At 41.7% G+C, this 16,109-nt stretch overlaps 1 protein-coding gene across 6 annotated transcripts in view; it reads left to right on the forward strand.

Annotated features, from left to right (window-relative positions):
* Positions 1-16,109, forward strand: part of TIAM1 (TIAM Rac1 associated GEF 1) — a 392,899-nt gene that overhangs the window by 214,895 nt on the left and 161,895 nt on the right. The gene's annotated exons all lie outside the window — the stretch shown is intronic.

The raw sequence follows: 16,109 nt of genomic DNA on the forward strand, positions 1-16,109 counted from the left end.
TCTTCTCTTTTCTCCCTTTCACTCTCTAGCTATAAAATCTTTCCCTTTGGAAGGTGTGCAGTTACTAGTATCTGGCAGAATTCTATAGGCCAGGGACATGTCTCTAGGGCCCAATGGACCTTGGTTGGAATTTCTGCTCCTTCCAAGGACTTGGGTGACGTAGGTGACTTCTCGGAGCTTTGATTTGCTCTTTTGTAAAATGGGCTTCTTGTTATCTCTGGATTCAGTGGCCACTTCATGCTGGTAAGATTCAGGTGTACTTCTTTAAAAGGCTTACGTTTCTTAAGAATAGAAATAAAAATAGACATGTAATGGTGGATTGTGGAGTTATTATTCAACTGGGTAGGAAATGTATTTTGTGAATAAGGAGGGTCTTTTTAGAACCCTTGAAATCTCATTACTTCTGACATAACATGCGGCATATTTCCTACTAAGCGATAACTAACATTTATTGATCATCTTTTACAATTCAAGGCTAACATCCTGTGCTTTTGAATTCTAGTGCCCTAACCTTCCTAGCTCACTTGGGGGTGAGGTGGTGGTGGTGGTGAGGTTTTATTAGGAGGAATCATTAGAACGGATTTCTCATCATTTACAGATGAGAAGTTGAAGTTCAGTGATGTTAAGACACTCACCCAGTGGTCTCCTGGCCACTGCCCTATCTGTCTCTGTATGGAGAGGTCTGTGGAGATGGACGGACTGGTGAGTGAGGAGTAGAGTTTTCCTCCCTTCCCTCCCCACCCCCCATTCATGGGCTGCTCTTTGTACACTGATATATTCCAATGCGGAGGAAGTGGAGCCCTTTTGAAATGTTTGCATAGACCCAGGAGTAAGAGGATGAGTATTTTAAGAAATTATAAGCTAAATTTCATCCAGGGTGATGGTAAATCACCTCTCATTGCTGTTTGGGCCAAAATTTGTAACCCCAGTTCCTGGAAATCTTGGTGGGCATTTTTGGAGTGAATTCACTTCAGCATTTAGAGCTTTAGTCTTTCACTGGGTGGCGTCATTAAAGAGAAGACAACTTCTTAGTAATAGGATCTGTTCCCAAGGTGGAGTCCCTCCCCTTTTTAAGAAGCTGGCAGCTTAGTTCAGGGCTTCTGTTCTCACTTTATAGCATATTAATTGCCCTCTTGAGTTAGCAATTTTTGACGGCATTCCTCATATTGCACTGATAGAGAAGTGTCAGAAAACATTTCCTGCCAGTGAAGACAATGGGCAAGAGAATCAAGGTTTTCCTCCTGGGTTCTGGAACAAGCATATTGGTAGTTCATTGTTTACATGGTGTGAGCCAGTCCTGCCAAACCAGTGCAGGTGTTGCTTACTTGTTAAGACAAGTTGACTCTCTACTTTCCCTTAAGAAAATTTGGAATGCAGTCCTTTGTCACAGGATCACATTGTGCTAGTCACCGAGCTAAATTAAAAAATATATATATAAAAATGCAAATTATACTTTGCTTTAGAAGTAAACATTTTGACATGCTGCCTTAAACACTTTTCCTCAATGAGTATTGTCAGTGCTGTCCTCCTTCTCACATTGCGTGTTGTTGGTAACCTTTCCTTTAGGGCTATTGGCTACAACATAATGAGAACACCGTAGTCGGCCTTGTTATTCTGAGGTCACTGAATTGGTAGAAGAGAACACAGGAGCTAGGAATTTCCATTTGGGAGTCGCTGACTTCTGATTCTGAAGAGTAGCTGGTAATTCTTGGTGTTCAGCAGCCAAGGCTGTAAGTCTATGAAGTTGATTTAACCCCCATGACGGTAAATTTCCAAGGTATCTTTGGAGCTGGTAGCTTTATGTCCCTCCAGGAAATGCTCACAAAAGCTCATTAACCCAAGGCAGATAGTCTGACTCCTTAAATATACAATCCCAAATATCAGTGGTTTCATACATTTGGAGGTTTACTTACTGCTGTTGTCATGTCTACTGTGGGCTCGTGGTGGGCTGAGCGGGTGGTATAGTTTCTCTCTCTCTCTCTCTCTCTCTTCTCTCTCTCTCTCTCTCCAGGGTTATTTGGGGACTCAAGCTTGGTTCATCTTGTTGGACCCTGGTTCTTGAAGTTTTCTCCTGGTTTCTCTGATTTGGTACAAGGAAGAAGGCGCCTATAGGGTCCCCGGGGAGGTGTAAAGGGCAGATTCTGGAAGTGGCCAATGTTTGAGCCCACATTCCTCTGGCCATGATGTAGGCACGTGGCCCCCACATAGTGGTGAGTGGCCTGGGAAGCCACATTTCCTTACTTTTCAGGTGAAAAAGGAATTGATTGGATGTCTCTGCCACAGTTGAGTATTTAAAGCTTAACCTTAAGAGTTTCTTTTTTTTTTAAATTTTTTTAATGTTTATTTATTTTAGAGAGAGAGAGAGAGCAGGGGAGGGGTAGAGAGAGAGAGGGAGACACAGAATGGGAAGCAGGCTCCAGGCTCTGAGCTGTCAGCACAGAGCCCAATGCGGGGCTCGAACTCACAGACCACAAGATCATGACCTGAGCCAAAGTCGGACGCTCAACCGACTGAGCCACCCAGGCGCCCCAACCTTAAGAGTTTCTAAAGGTGAAGTATTTCCATTAGGAAGACATTAAAAGAAAAATTTACATGGCTCGGTAGCTAGGTATTGGATCTGAATTCCAAATTCATTTTTACCGTAGGCATTTATGAGCTTTCCACAAATGGAGAAAAAGGACTTTTTTCATTTCACTTTATTTTATTTTTCTTTTTAAAGTGCTACATTGGGTGGGAGCACCTGGGCGGCTCAATCGATTTGAGTGTCTGATTCTTGATTTCGGCTGCGGTCGTGATCTCACAGTTTGTGAGTTCGAGCCCTGTGTTGGGCTCTGCGCTGATGGCAAAGAGCCTGCTTGGGATTCTGTCTCCCTCTCTCTCTGTCCTTCCCCTGTTTGTTCTCTCTGTTGTTTCAAAATAAATAAAAGTAAACTTTTGAAGTGCTGCATTAGGGACTTTTCTCTTTGCCTGAAGATGTGTTTATTACCTGCTCAAAGATCCAGGATAAATGTCTGGTCATGCATCATACCTTCTGGATATAATCAAATTTGGGTTTTTCAGACAGTTCCTCTGGGGATCTGTGCTAATTTCGGAGATTCCCTGAAGTTCATCTTTGTATCTCATTTTTCCCAGAGTTTATCAATGGCCATGGCCTTTCAGGGTTAGAAGGCTATATCTTCATGTTTCATTTGAGAGACAGCTCTCTTGACTTTAAAGGAGGAGTTCTTCAGCCAGACTTTACAGTCTAGGGGTGTAGAATTCCAGCTATGTGATTTTTCCTGACAAAAGATTTTTTTTTTTTAATCCCTACAGATTCTGAAGCTTTTCATTTTTAATCACTTTGGAATCATTTAAAACTTTTCATATGTTACCATTCATGTTCAACAGAGTCATGTTGAGCATCAGTTAATCTTCAGTTTTTTGTTTTTGTCTTTTTTTTTTTTTTTTTGCCCCACAGAATTGATCATTATCTCATGCTGAGATTGGTAAAGCAGAGGTTAGCGAGGTTGGAAGGGGCAGAATGGCGACGCTTCGGAGCTCATTGGCTTGTCTCGTTTCTTCTTGTCATATCTGCTGTGGTTCCGAGTCCTTTCTTCCTGCTCCCTCTAACTCTCCCTGCCCCCTCTAACTCTCCCTGGCCCCTCTAACTCTCCCTGTGCCCTCTAACTCTCCCTGCTGTTAATTTATCGTGGGCTGTCACATTGGGTAATCAAGCTTGTTAAATTGAGAATCAGCGAGCTGTAAGTGAGGACTACAACAACAAGACTCCCATTATCGGTGGAATCAAGTTCAAGCCCCTCATCCGCCATTTAGAGCCTTTGGCAGCCAGCTAAGATGGTCTTTGCTGGGTTGCACACGGTATAGCAACCCCCACGCCCATGACACACACACCGCACTCTCTTCCCGAGCCATGCCCGAGCCACGGTTATGATCACCGTACTGCATATACTCATCATAAATATCGACATTGAGTACTTACTATGTGCCAGGGTCTCTTGTAGAATGTATTTAAAACATTTAACCCCCTCCCAGGGACCAAAACACTTAGATTATATTAGATGTAGGTCAAATGATCAAATATTCTCTTTTTTTTTTTAATTTTTTTTTTTTTCAACGTTTATTTATTTTTGGGACAGAGAGAGACAGAGCATGAACGGGGGAGGGTCAGAGAGAGGGAGACACAGAATCGGAAGCAGGCTCCAGGCTCTGAGCTGCCAGCACAGAGCCCGATGCGGGGCTCGAACTCATGGACCGCGAGATCGTGACCCGGCTGAAGTCGGACGCTTAACCGACTGCGCCACCCAGGCACCCCAAATGATCAAATATTCTAAATAAACAACAATTTATTGTTGTATGCAATTAATATATAATTATACATCAACAACTTAATAATTAAGTGTAGATTTAAATATTAAATATATAGGTAAAATGCAATACATGAAAGCTTTGAACTGTTTCAGCGATGAGCTGGGTAATGTTATTATGTCCTTTTTACAGATGAGAAAAGGAAATGCATCAGACTTTGAATTCATTTCTTTATAGCAAATGAGGAAAGTTACGCAGATGACATAATTTGTCCAGGGTTACATAGCTAGGGTACACTAGCACTGGCCATTGTGTAGCACTGGCTAGTGATGCTGGTGAACTCTCCTTCTCATCCTTATATGCTACTTGGTGGAGCTCTTCATTTCTATCCTCAGAATTCAATGGAGACTTCATCTTCCTGTCTTTCCCTTATCTTAGACTCTCTTCTCCCTGACCTGGATCAAGTCTTTGCCTACAACTGAGACTCACTCATTACATTTGTTTGTAAGCCCTTCTCCCCCTGCTGAACTTGAGCTTCTTGAGGACACGGTCAGGGCTGGGGAGTCCTGTATTAAATGCCGGTGGAATTGATCAGCATTATTGATTACCATGCCCAACCTCCCACTTTCCAGATGACGAAACTTGAGGCCCGATGAAGTTCCATCCCGGAGCTGTCTGGGGTAGATTTCACATTAGATCCCACGTCTTCAGGGTCTGTGACAACACGGACTTCGAAAGCAGTGATTTTGGGTTTGTTCCTTAATTCCTGGCAGTGTTCTGGATGGCCCACTGGGGGCTCTCAGATGTGGGAGGTGTTCCTGAGCGTTCCGTGTATTTAACGTGTACTCAGAACGTTAACAGTCGTGGGAGTGGCTTGGCGTGAAAAGACAAAACAAGGCTCTGAATTTACCCACACCTGCTGACTGATGGTTCACGTGATCTGGTGAAACAGAAGGGCATATGAACACGTGTGGCCAAAGGGATTTTATTTATTTTTTCTAAGATGAAACTCGCCGATTTTATGCTTTTTAAATTAATTCTCATCTAATGTAGTAAGTCACATTCAGTGTTTCATTAGCTCAGTTGTTTCATTAGCTCATCATACAAATGATCCATAACTGTTAATGTAGAATAAATAAGCTGTCATGCTTGAAATTTTGTTTGTATTTTGAAGTTGTCACCGGCTTTGAGAAAAGTTGGCAGTACAGCATGAAGCATTTTATTTTCTCTAAATCCTTTGAGTTAGTTGCTGTTACCCCAGACGCGAGTGTTTTTTCCTATACGGGAGGACACCCTTCTACGCAACCACCCTCTAGGGCTCCAAATCACAAAATGAATGGATACGTTGCTACCAAGTCCTCCTCACACCCTTTTGCGGTTTTGCCATTTGCCCCGAGTGTCGGAAGGATGGCGCCCTTTTAAATAGCAAATGTGTCCAGTAGAATCATGTGTTGTGTTGGGTGTGTGTCTTTAGATTAGACTCCTTCTGTCAGCAACACCTCCTCAGGCTTACTTCTCATGATCTTGACACTTTTGAAGAGCTCAGAGCAGTTTTGTGGGTTTTTTTCCCGTCAAACGTCCTTCCATTTGGTTTTACTCGATGCTTCCTGCAGATCAGATCTGTGTTCTGCATCACTGGTGGACACCCGAGGTGGCGATGATGTGTCTTTATGTTTTCTTCTCTGGGAACTCTCCGTTTTGACCTGTTTCATTTCTGATGATTGCCGCTCACCTGGGTCTCTTGGTTAGAAGATGCTGTCCACCAGCTTTATCTGGTAGGAAGTTACTCATTTAACCTTTGTAATTAGTAAATTAAAAAAAAATTAAGTTTATTTATTCATTTTGAGAGAGACACAGTGAGTGAGCAGGGGAGGGGCACAGAGAGAGAGGGAGAGAGAGGGCATGCCCACTGTCAGCGTGGAGCCTGATCCGGGGCTTGAACTCACGAAATGTGAGATCATGACCTGAGCTGAAACCAAGAGTCGGACACTTAACTGAAAGAGCCACCCAGGCATCCCATTAGTACGTTTTTTAAAAAGAGTTTGTTTTTAAGTTAACTTCGCATCCAATGTGGGGCTCGAACTCACAACCCCGAGATCAAGAGTTGCGCGCTGTACCAACGAGCGAGCCAGGTGCCCCAGTGTTTTTTTATAGAGAGTTAGTTTGAAATTATGTAGATCCCCTATTTCTCATAGAACTTTCAGTTTACTTATTTATATCTGTTTAGACTCATGGCTTTCTCTTTTAGGCAATGGGTTATATTCTATTAGTAGTGGTATTTATTTTGATACTCTTGTCATTCCTGATATGACCTGTGGTGGTCCCTTCAAGCGGGCTCCTCTGTCCAGTTTTCCCCTCCCCCCCATCCCTCACTCAGAGTCTGCTTGGACTCTGAAGCACCCTGCCTGCTCCCTTCTGTGGGACACCCCCCCCCCCCCAACACTACCTTGCTTGGACTCTGACACCTCCATGCCAGGCCTGTCCCTTGGGTGGACACCCTCCTCTCTCTCCTGTCACCAGGCTTTATATTTCATGCTTACCTTGGGGTCAGTGTACCGTGGATATTTTTGTGAAGGTTTAAGGGACAATTGGTTTTGTTGTTAAATTGAAGAAACAGTGAAGCCTGTTTAGAATTTGTAAGCTGGCCTGAAAGGGTAGTGGCTGTTCCTTCAGGCACATTCTTACACAACTCATTCCAAGACTTAGGAGAAGCTCAATCCTGTTGAAACCCAAGTTTGAAAACTGTCGTCATCACCTTTTCTGTCCACAACGGGGGTGCTGGTAAGATTTCTAGGGCGATCTAGAAAGGTGGCTTCTCAAGGAGAGCCTTGGCTGAGCTGAGGGAGAGGAGGGTTGGGGGCTGTCAGAGGAACCTGCCAGCTGCTAGCCGTGGTTGTGTAAGGACCAAAGCCGAGAACCAGTTTCTCTTCATTGTCTGTGCCTACCTCTCCTTCCTCCATTTCTTCCTTGCTGCACCCCCATCGACCCTATGAGCCTTTTTGCTCAGCTTTAGGAGAATCAAATGCTCATTCATTACCACTTTCTTTTCTATACAGTTTATTATAATGTGACACTTTCAAAATAAGCAACTAAAATTCTTGGCTCCAAATTTAATTTAAAAAAATTGTTCGTAGATACATGTTTTTAACAAGGTGGTGTTGGGGCGCCTGGGTGGCTCAGTTGGTTAAGCCTCCGACTTCAGCTCAGGTCACGATCTCGTGGTCCGTGAGTTCGAGCCCCGCGTCAGGCTCTGGGCTGATGGCTCAGAGCCTGGAGCCTGCTTCTGATTCTGTGTCTCCCTCTCTCTCTGCCCCTCCCCCGTTCATGCTCTGTCTCTCTCCGTCCCAAAAATAAAAAATAAACGTTAAAAAAAAAATAAAATAAAAAATAAATAAATAAATAAATAAATAAATAAATAAATAAATAAATAAAAAGGTGGTGTTGAGGCCCCTGGGTGGCTCACTTCGTTGGTTGAACATCTGATTCATGATTTCGGCTCAGGTCATGATTCCAGAATTGAGCCCCACATCAGGCTTTGTTCTGAGGCATGGAGCCTACTTAACATTTTCTCTGTCTGTTCCTCTGCCCTTCTCCTCTACTCATGCTCTGTCTCTAAAATAAAATAAAATAGAATAGAATAGAATAGAATAGAATAAAGTAAAATAAAATAAAATAAAAATTTAATAAAATACTCATGCTCTGTCTCTAAAATAAAATAAAATAAAATAAAAATTAAATAAAATACCCATGCTGTCTCTAAAATAAAATAAAGTAAAATAAAATAAAATAAAAATTAAATAAAATACTCATGCCATGTCTCTAAACGAAAATAATAATAAAATAAAAATTAAATAAAATATAGAATAGAGTAGAATAGAATAAAATAAAAAATAAAGGCAGTATTTTAGTGAGTGGTACTCATAATGAACACTTTCAGTGCAGATCCTTGTTAAACAAAATATTTAAAATTGTTATCATGTATTTTATAAACATAGGTTTTCTCCCTCTGTCCCTCCCTCACACACACACACACACACACACACACACACACACACACATATACCCCAGGGTGATATCTGAGATAAGAGTTGGGTAAATTTAGAAATTCAGACATGTCAATGATGTAATATTCAAGTCTGTTATCAGAACTTGCTAGAACTAGAAAAATTCTTTTTGTCCTCTTGAATTTTCAGTAACCACACCTATATTTTAAAAAATCTTGACCATGTTCTCATTGTAGTATGTCACTCTTGACGTGGAAATGTTGGGGCTTGGTACTGACGGCCAAGAAAGAATTCTTGAGACATTTTCGGTGCAAAAGGGTGGTTTTATTGAGGCACAGGACAGGACCTGTGGGCAGAAAGAATGCACTAGGGTTGTGGTGGGTGACTGATTATATGCCTTCAGGTTGGGAGGGGGTTAGGGATAGCGTAATCTCTAAGGAATTTTGTAAGCAAGGTTTCCAGGACCTTGGGGGGCTAGCTGCTGTTAAGTAGGAAAAGGTCGTTAATTACTGTCTAGTAAAGCCTCTGTCATGAGACCCTTCAGATGTCTATCAGTGAGTGGGCCACAAGCTTAGAGTATGATTGCTAACATATATATCTTGGGGGTAGAGATAAAGGAAGTTTGCAAAGGAAATTTTATATGTTAAAGTAGACTTACAGGCCCTTACAAAGTACTAACATCGAAGCAGCTGCATTCCCAGAGAAGGTCATTCGACCTGCCCCAAGGACTTGTTAATGGGCTGTAAGTTGTAAGGAAATTTAATTTTTTCTTTTGCCTTTGTTTCTCATATCAACTCTTACCTATGACACATGGTGGGTGCTTGACTCCATTGAACTGGGTCCCAGGTTTTGAAGCTAGTAGGATTGATTTCTTAGAAACAGATTCTGCTTCAACTTTATGGCCCCCTAGAAACACAGAGCATTTTAAAAACGTAAGACTAGGATTTAATGGTGTATCCTGATTCCTTTTGGAGTCTATGTTTCTGAGATTTTCTTCCCTTCCCTTCCCTTCCCTTCCCTTCCCTTCCCTTCCCTTCCCTTCCCTTCCCTTCCCTTCCCTTCCCTTCCTTTTCTCTTTCCTCCTCTTGCATTCCTTCCCTTCCATGAGTGCTGTTTACCATTTATCATACCTCTAGTACTGGCTTAGATAGGGAACCCATAGGTCAGTCTGGAGTTTCTGAGGAAATCGAAACAAAGGGCTTTTTCTTTGCTCTAGGATTAAATAGAGTATGCCAATACATCTGTAGCTTTCACAGCCAAATGGAGACCATTCCTTTTAAGAGTCCCACCAAACAAATGTCTTACATTTCATTGCTTTTGGTGAGCAGGAGTGGGGTAGAATTTCATATGTATTCACTATATCATTTACTTTCTGCTTTATCTTAATTATATTTGCTATGTTTTTTAAAGGTCTTTTTTTGTTGAGATTTTAACAGTTAAGAGTCATTTTGACGCTAACACCTGTGAAGGCAGTGTTGTTCTGTAATCCAGATCTAAATCCGGAAGTGACTTAGCATTGACTATGGATAGCATTGCAGGACAGTTTCACAAGATATCTGAGATCTCAATTGCCTGTTGAATAACGATATTTCTATTCTCAGAGCCCAATATCCCACTTGGATAGCAGGGTCAGGTCACCTACATTTGTCTTGTATACTTCGATGATTTTGCCTAGAGCATAATTCCTATCGGAGTTCCTTTTCTTATGCTCCTAAATCCCAAGGGTGTCCTCATTTAATGCCTTTGTCTGTATTCCATATCTAGGGGTTGCTTAAGAAGAGGGTCTGGAGAATGATAAGAAATTGAGCCCAGGTTTTTGTTTGTTTGTTCATTTATTTATTTTTTTGTACAGTTTTAAATTCCACTGTATTAATCTAGCTCTTATAAACTAGGCCTTAAAGAAATAGGTCACTGGTTTCTAGCCTTGGGCTCATGGTCTGGGTGCTTCCTGGCTGACTGGTGAGGACAGTCATACCTGTGTCATAGACTTGATGGCCTACCCCACCCTCTTCCCAGTCCTGAGCACCGGGCATGTAGTATCTCGTACGTAATAGCTGTTCCTTATTCTTGTTTGTTAACAAAAAGTGATCATAGGATATAATCTCACTCTCCAGATGAACTCTGCTCTAAAATTCACAATTCAGATCTATTCTTGCTATCACTTCCATACATGCCTAGGAGTTGTCTCCTCTGAGTCATATTTTGATGCTGGATTCTCTGAGTCCCTTTGGCTGCAAACACATTTTATTTTATAGGCTCCTCCTTCCTGAGATACCAGGAATCTCTGTTTTGATCCCTTAAAACTATGATCTTTTAAATCTAAATGTTACAGAATTAATATTTTGGTGTATCTTTAGTATATTTATATTTAGTAAGTCTGATTTGCTTTGTGCATTCCTGACATGTTCTGGGATAATGAGTAGTGTACTGCCATTGGCGATATTCTTTCCAAGATACTTAAATTGTTGTCTCTAGTTAACTTTAATCAACAGAGGTTATGTTTAGAAGATGAAGTTTCTGTCTTTAATTTTGGGTAACAGTCACCTTTTCAAAAAGTTTGTGGTAACATAAAAGAACTGAAGAATTGGTGTATTATTTTACAAGGTTATGGTCTTTTGAGCTGTCATTTCCCGTCCTCATGATTTATATCACTGAAGACGGATACTGGATGACCCTCATGACCATTCCATGTGAAGGCTTCGTGTATTTCCATTGCAATCCGTGAGGAAGGAGATTTCAGAAATTCAGGCACTAATTTCACAGGTTATTTTTTCAAACTTGCTTATTTTTTTTGAAAAATTCTAATTATGGCACAGGAGCCTCGAGATTCTGATTACTAATCAATATCTCGAGATAATGAAAGAACCCACATTTACCATCTGTTGATCACTTCCGTGGCTCAGACAGCTGGTTGTGTGGTTTCCCATGGATTGTTCCATTCACTGTTAGTATTTCCATCTTACCAACGAGGAGACTGAGTCTTGGTGGTGTGAAATCACTCTTCACACCCATTTAGGTGTTCAGTAGCAGAAGGAAAATTCCCACCCAAGTTTGTCTGGCTCTAAAGTCTGTTCTCTGAGCACTAATCTCTCCTAGTCACTTAAGAGCTAATGAAATGCAGTGGAGCTTGAGAGGGCTCTGGTCTGGGAACAGTCCTTCCTCTGACTGATGCTGTTGGGTGTCTTTCATTCACAGTTGCTCAAGACCTGTTCATTATCTGTTTCAGATTTCATTTTGAGATGAATAATTAACCCTTAAGGGCTTTTCCCATTGTGTCAAGTTCAAACAAAAGAAGCTGACAGGCTCCCTTTATAAATTGAACATACGTAACAAACAAACAGCACAAGCCCCAACAAGAAATAACAGTCGACAGGTTTAGTGTTTGTGGCACTGAAGCCTGGGCCAATGTCAGCAGTTAATTGCATTCTGAGAAATGTCATGGAAGCTGGGGGTGGGGGGAGTGGGGGGAGGGTGGTGGCGTGGATACATTGCTAGGCTTACTCCTTGAAAACCGGGGCTGTGTTTTCCTTCATTCTGAGAGGCATGGGGCAGATTTATATTTGATTGAATCCCAGAGGGAGATGGTGGAGCCTTCTTGAGAAGTAAATAGACATAACATATTACAAATGATTTTTGAATCATTCATTGCTGCATCTTAAAGGTCTTTGGATGCACGGTGGTGAAAACAACACAAACCCATCATTAGAAATTTTGACTGCAGGTTGTTGATGTTTTTGTTTTAATTATCAGGGAGAAACTGTGAACTCCAAATCTGAGTATTGCTGCTGCATAAAATCACCTGTAAAACCTGTATTCCTGGTCACCTGTACCTCCCTCCTCCAATATAGGTATTTCATGCAGAGTGATGTATTTGTTTCTTTCTCTAACTCATTTATACCAGGCCTTATTAAATAGGATTCGGGGTGGGGACACATATACCATTATCCTTCTTTTAATTTATTTAAAAGCACATATGCCAGTTATTCCATACACATGTAGACATGTGTGCATAACCCCCCCGCCCCCAGCACACACACACACACAAACCCTGGAATGGATCTCACTTGACCCATGCCCATGAGTAAGAAGTCTAGGCCAAGGATGATGCCAGGTTAGTCATTCTTATCTTTCTCAGGGTCTGTTTTATGGATGATGGAGAGGTCTGGATGAAGGAACATAGAAAATTGAGAAGGAAGGCTACCAGCTGAGGGTAGTGCTGGTGATGACATTGATGCTTGGAACTGCCAATTAAGTAAATACCTTGATGACTTGGCTCTTTATTCTGCAAGAAGACAGAATTTCTAGTAATGAGCACATTTTTGTTAGATGGTTCCCCACAGTAATAGGGTACAAAGGTTATTGCCCACAGGCCATTGATAGATACTCCACAAAAAAAGGTTTCGTGATTCAGAAAGTCCCGGAAACACTCGGTTAAATAAAGTGAAGTCAATTTCTTCACCACGAGAGCTAGAGTTCCCAACTTTGACCATGGAATGCGTTCTTCTTAGGGCACCTATGAACGTTTCCTGGGTTTCTACAGAATGTGTATAAACATTGGAAGACGGTGTGGAGTTGAGAAATGAGCACAACGCATGTTGGAGAATATAGACCTGAGTGCGGATCATGGGCGAGCTACTTGTTCCATCGTCTAGGCAGTAGACCTGTCACTTACAAATGGCTCCGAAATAAACACGTATTCCCCTTTCAGGTTGCTGTGATCATTAGATGATGTAATGTGTATGGAGGTGCTTTTCAAATTTTGAAGTGGCCTGGAGATTTTAATATACCCTCTAATTTTTTTACTGTGCTATAACATACATACGATTGACCATTTTGACCATTTTTATGTGTACAGTTCACTGGCATTGAGTACGTTCACAATGTCATGCAGCCATCACCACCGTCCATCTAAGGCATTTTCATCATCCCAAACTGAACTCTGGGCCCATTAAACACTAACCCTCACTCTCCTAGCCCCTGGCTACCACCATTCTACTTTCTGTCTCAGTGATACTCAGGGGACCTCGTGTAAGTGGAATCGTACAATGTTTGTCCTTTTCTGTCTGGCTTATTTCACTTAGCATTATATCTTCAAGTATATCCTCTCATTTGTTATGATGTAAGATTTTGATTTGATTTGATTTGTTTTCTCAGTTCACTCACTCCTGGCCCCATTCTCCTAACACATTGCACGACGAAAGAAGAGTACGTGTATTTCTGGGGTGTTCCTCTGGAATGTCCCTGAATAGGAGTTACCCGTGATTTGAGGAGAGGGCATAATATGGATGTGCCTATAAGAAGAGCTGATCAAGAATCTAGTCCATCCTGGGGTGCCTGGGTGGCTCAGTTGGTTAAACATCTGACTTGTGGTTTTGGCTCAGGTCATGATCTCGTGGTTCATGGGATCGAGCCCCATGTTGGGCTCTGCGATGTCAGTTGCTTGAGATTCTGTCTCTCCCTCTCTCTCTGTCCCCCTGCCCCACTCACATACACACTCTCTCTCTGTCTCTCAAAAATACATTAATAAACATTAAAAAAAAAAATCTGGTCTATATGCAAATTAGAACTCAAGTGACCTGGGGATTTCCCCTGACAATGGACATGTTTTGTTTCTTCTTCTTTTTTATTTAAGTAATCTCTACACCCAACATGGGGCTTGAATTCGTGACCCTGAGATCAAGAGTTGCATGCTTGGGGCACCTGGATGGTTCAGTCGATTAAGTGTCCATTTCACCTCAGGTCATGATCTCAAGATTTGTGAAATCGAGCCCTATGTCTGGCTCCGTGCTGACAGTAGCCAGTCTGCTTGGGATTCACTCTCTCCTTCTCTCTCTGCCCCTCCCCCTCCCTCTCCCCACCTCTCTCTCAAAATAAATAAACTTAAAAAAAAAAAAGTTGCATCCTCTTCTGACTGAGCCAGCCAGTTAGGTGGTCCGTGCTTTGTTTCTTCTTAAGCCAGTATTTGGAATGGAAGAGATGTGAATTTCAACACCTAAATATTGTCTCTTGGTCATGCAGATGATTAGCAGGATTTTAAAAATTTCATATTTCATCATTTTTCTTGTCTCAAAATGGCAGCTGTTGGTATTGGGTTTCTTTCAGGGGAAATCTTCTCTAACTTTTAGGATGAAAAGTATCCATTTCAAAATTAAATAACCTAAAATATGAAATGACCTGTTCTTATTTATTCAAATAAGGCTTTGAAAATGTGTGTTTTTAAAAAGAATGAATATTCTCCTCTATTCCATGATTTTATAGGAAAATTATTCCCAAATGTCCATTATTAACCCTCACAATTAGAAATGTTTCCTTTTCTAAGGATTTGAGCAGCATTTTGATTATGGATTAAATAAGATACCATCAAAGGGGGACCTGGGTGGTTGAGTCAGTTTAAGCATTTGATTTCAGCTCAGGTCATGATCTCACGGTGGTTCATGGAATTGAGCCCCATGTCAGCTTCTGTGCTGACAGTGTGGGAGCTGTCTCTCTCTCTCTCTCTCTCAAGATAAGTAAACATTAAAAAGAGGGGGAAAAAAAAAAGAGACCAAAATCATCATCATCTTTTTTTCCCTCAGTAACCATAACATTCAACTTCAAAAAATCACAGTCGCATTAAACTGCCATCTTGTCCTATTGTGTGTATTACCATAATCTGTATGTATTTTTTACATTGCCCTGTGAAGAGTATGTATTTCTTTGTAAAGGATATTAGCGGCATGAACATCCTCTTGGCAAAGAATTTTGTTAAGCCACGCCGTCATTTTTCATGTACTCTGAGCTCGTTGTAGGCACCTAGTTTTGGGGTCTAAGACTGCACTTTTTGGTTTTTGTTTCATCCCCCTGCCCCCCCACCTCCCCGTCCCCAAGATCCGTAAGGCTGTTGAAGGAGCCTGAAGCCTTCCCCATCGTAGCATCCCTGTAAAGTCTTGAACCACGCATGTAAGAGCAGGTGCTCAGGACAAATTGAAATGGCATTAGGTTGAGTTGAAATGAGATTGAGCTCTGAAAGGAATACTTGGAGGAATTTTTTTATTTTTAATTTTTAGATGAAAACGTCATGATCTTATTTACCTTTATGGAAAACGGAGCCGAGCTGGTACAGCACAGATGGCAGCCTGTTCCTGTGAGTGTGGGGACGGAATGAGAGAAACAGAACAAAACAGGTGGCTCTAGAGCTGGCACCCTGGTGCCAACATTAGTCGAGGCCGCACACAGTCCCCACTTCCCTGTGCTTGTTCGAGTGAGACATTGGTGGAACCAGAAGGCTGATATTATTTTGATCATCGTGCTCTATTTAATGAATACACTTGATTAATCCCCTCCTTCTCATGGATGCTATTTTGAATGGAAAATCACTAGTGGAAAAGCAAAATCCTTACATTGATTATGGGCACGATACCTTTTCCCTCCCAGTATATCCCCCCAACCCCAGCAGCTCCCTCGTCTGCAAAGCCCACATTTTGGAAGGGCTTACTAGGTGGTGCATTTTTTTTTTTTAAGTTTTACTTATTTAAGTAATCCCCTTACCCAATGCGGAGCTTGAACTTAGGACCCTGAGATCAGGAGTCGCACACTTCTCTGACTGAGCCAACCACGCGCCCCATGTTGCTAAATTTTAATGAGGAAGAATCTGAAGCCATGAAGAAATTGAGTGATTTGCCCCAAGTTGTCCAGTTATCCTGGCGCTCAAAGAGGAACATGCATTGCCTACTGGTTGTGTGTGTTCTTTGGTTTGGTCCTTGAAAATTAGAGCTTCCTGCCCTACGGAAAAGCAGAATTAGGACTCCCAAGCCAAATCTC

The sequence above is a fragment of the Leopardus geoffroyi genome, chromosome C2 (genome assembly GCF_018350155.1).
Source record: "Leopardus geoffroyi isolate Oge1 chromosome C2, O.geoffroyi_Oge1_pat1.0, whole genome shotgun sequence".
In the NCBI taxonomy this organism is placed as follows: domain Eukaryota; kingdom Metazoa; phylum Chordata; class Mammalia; order Carnivora; family Felidae; genus Leopardus; species Leopardus geoffroyi.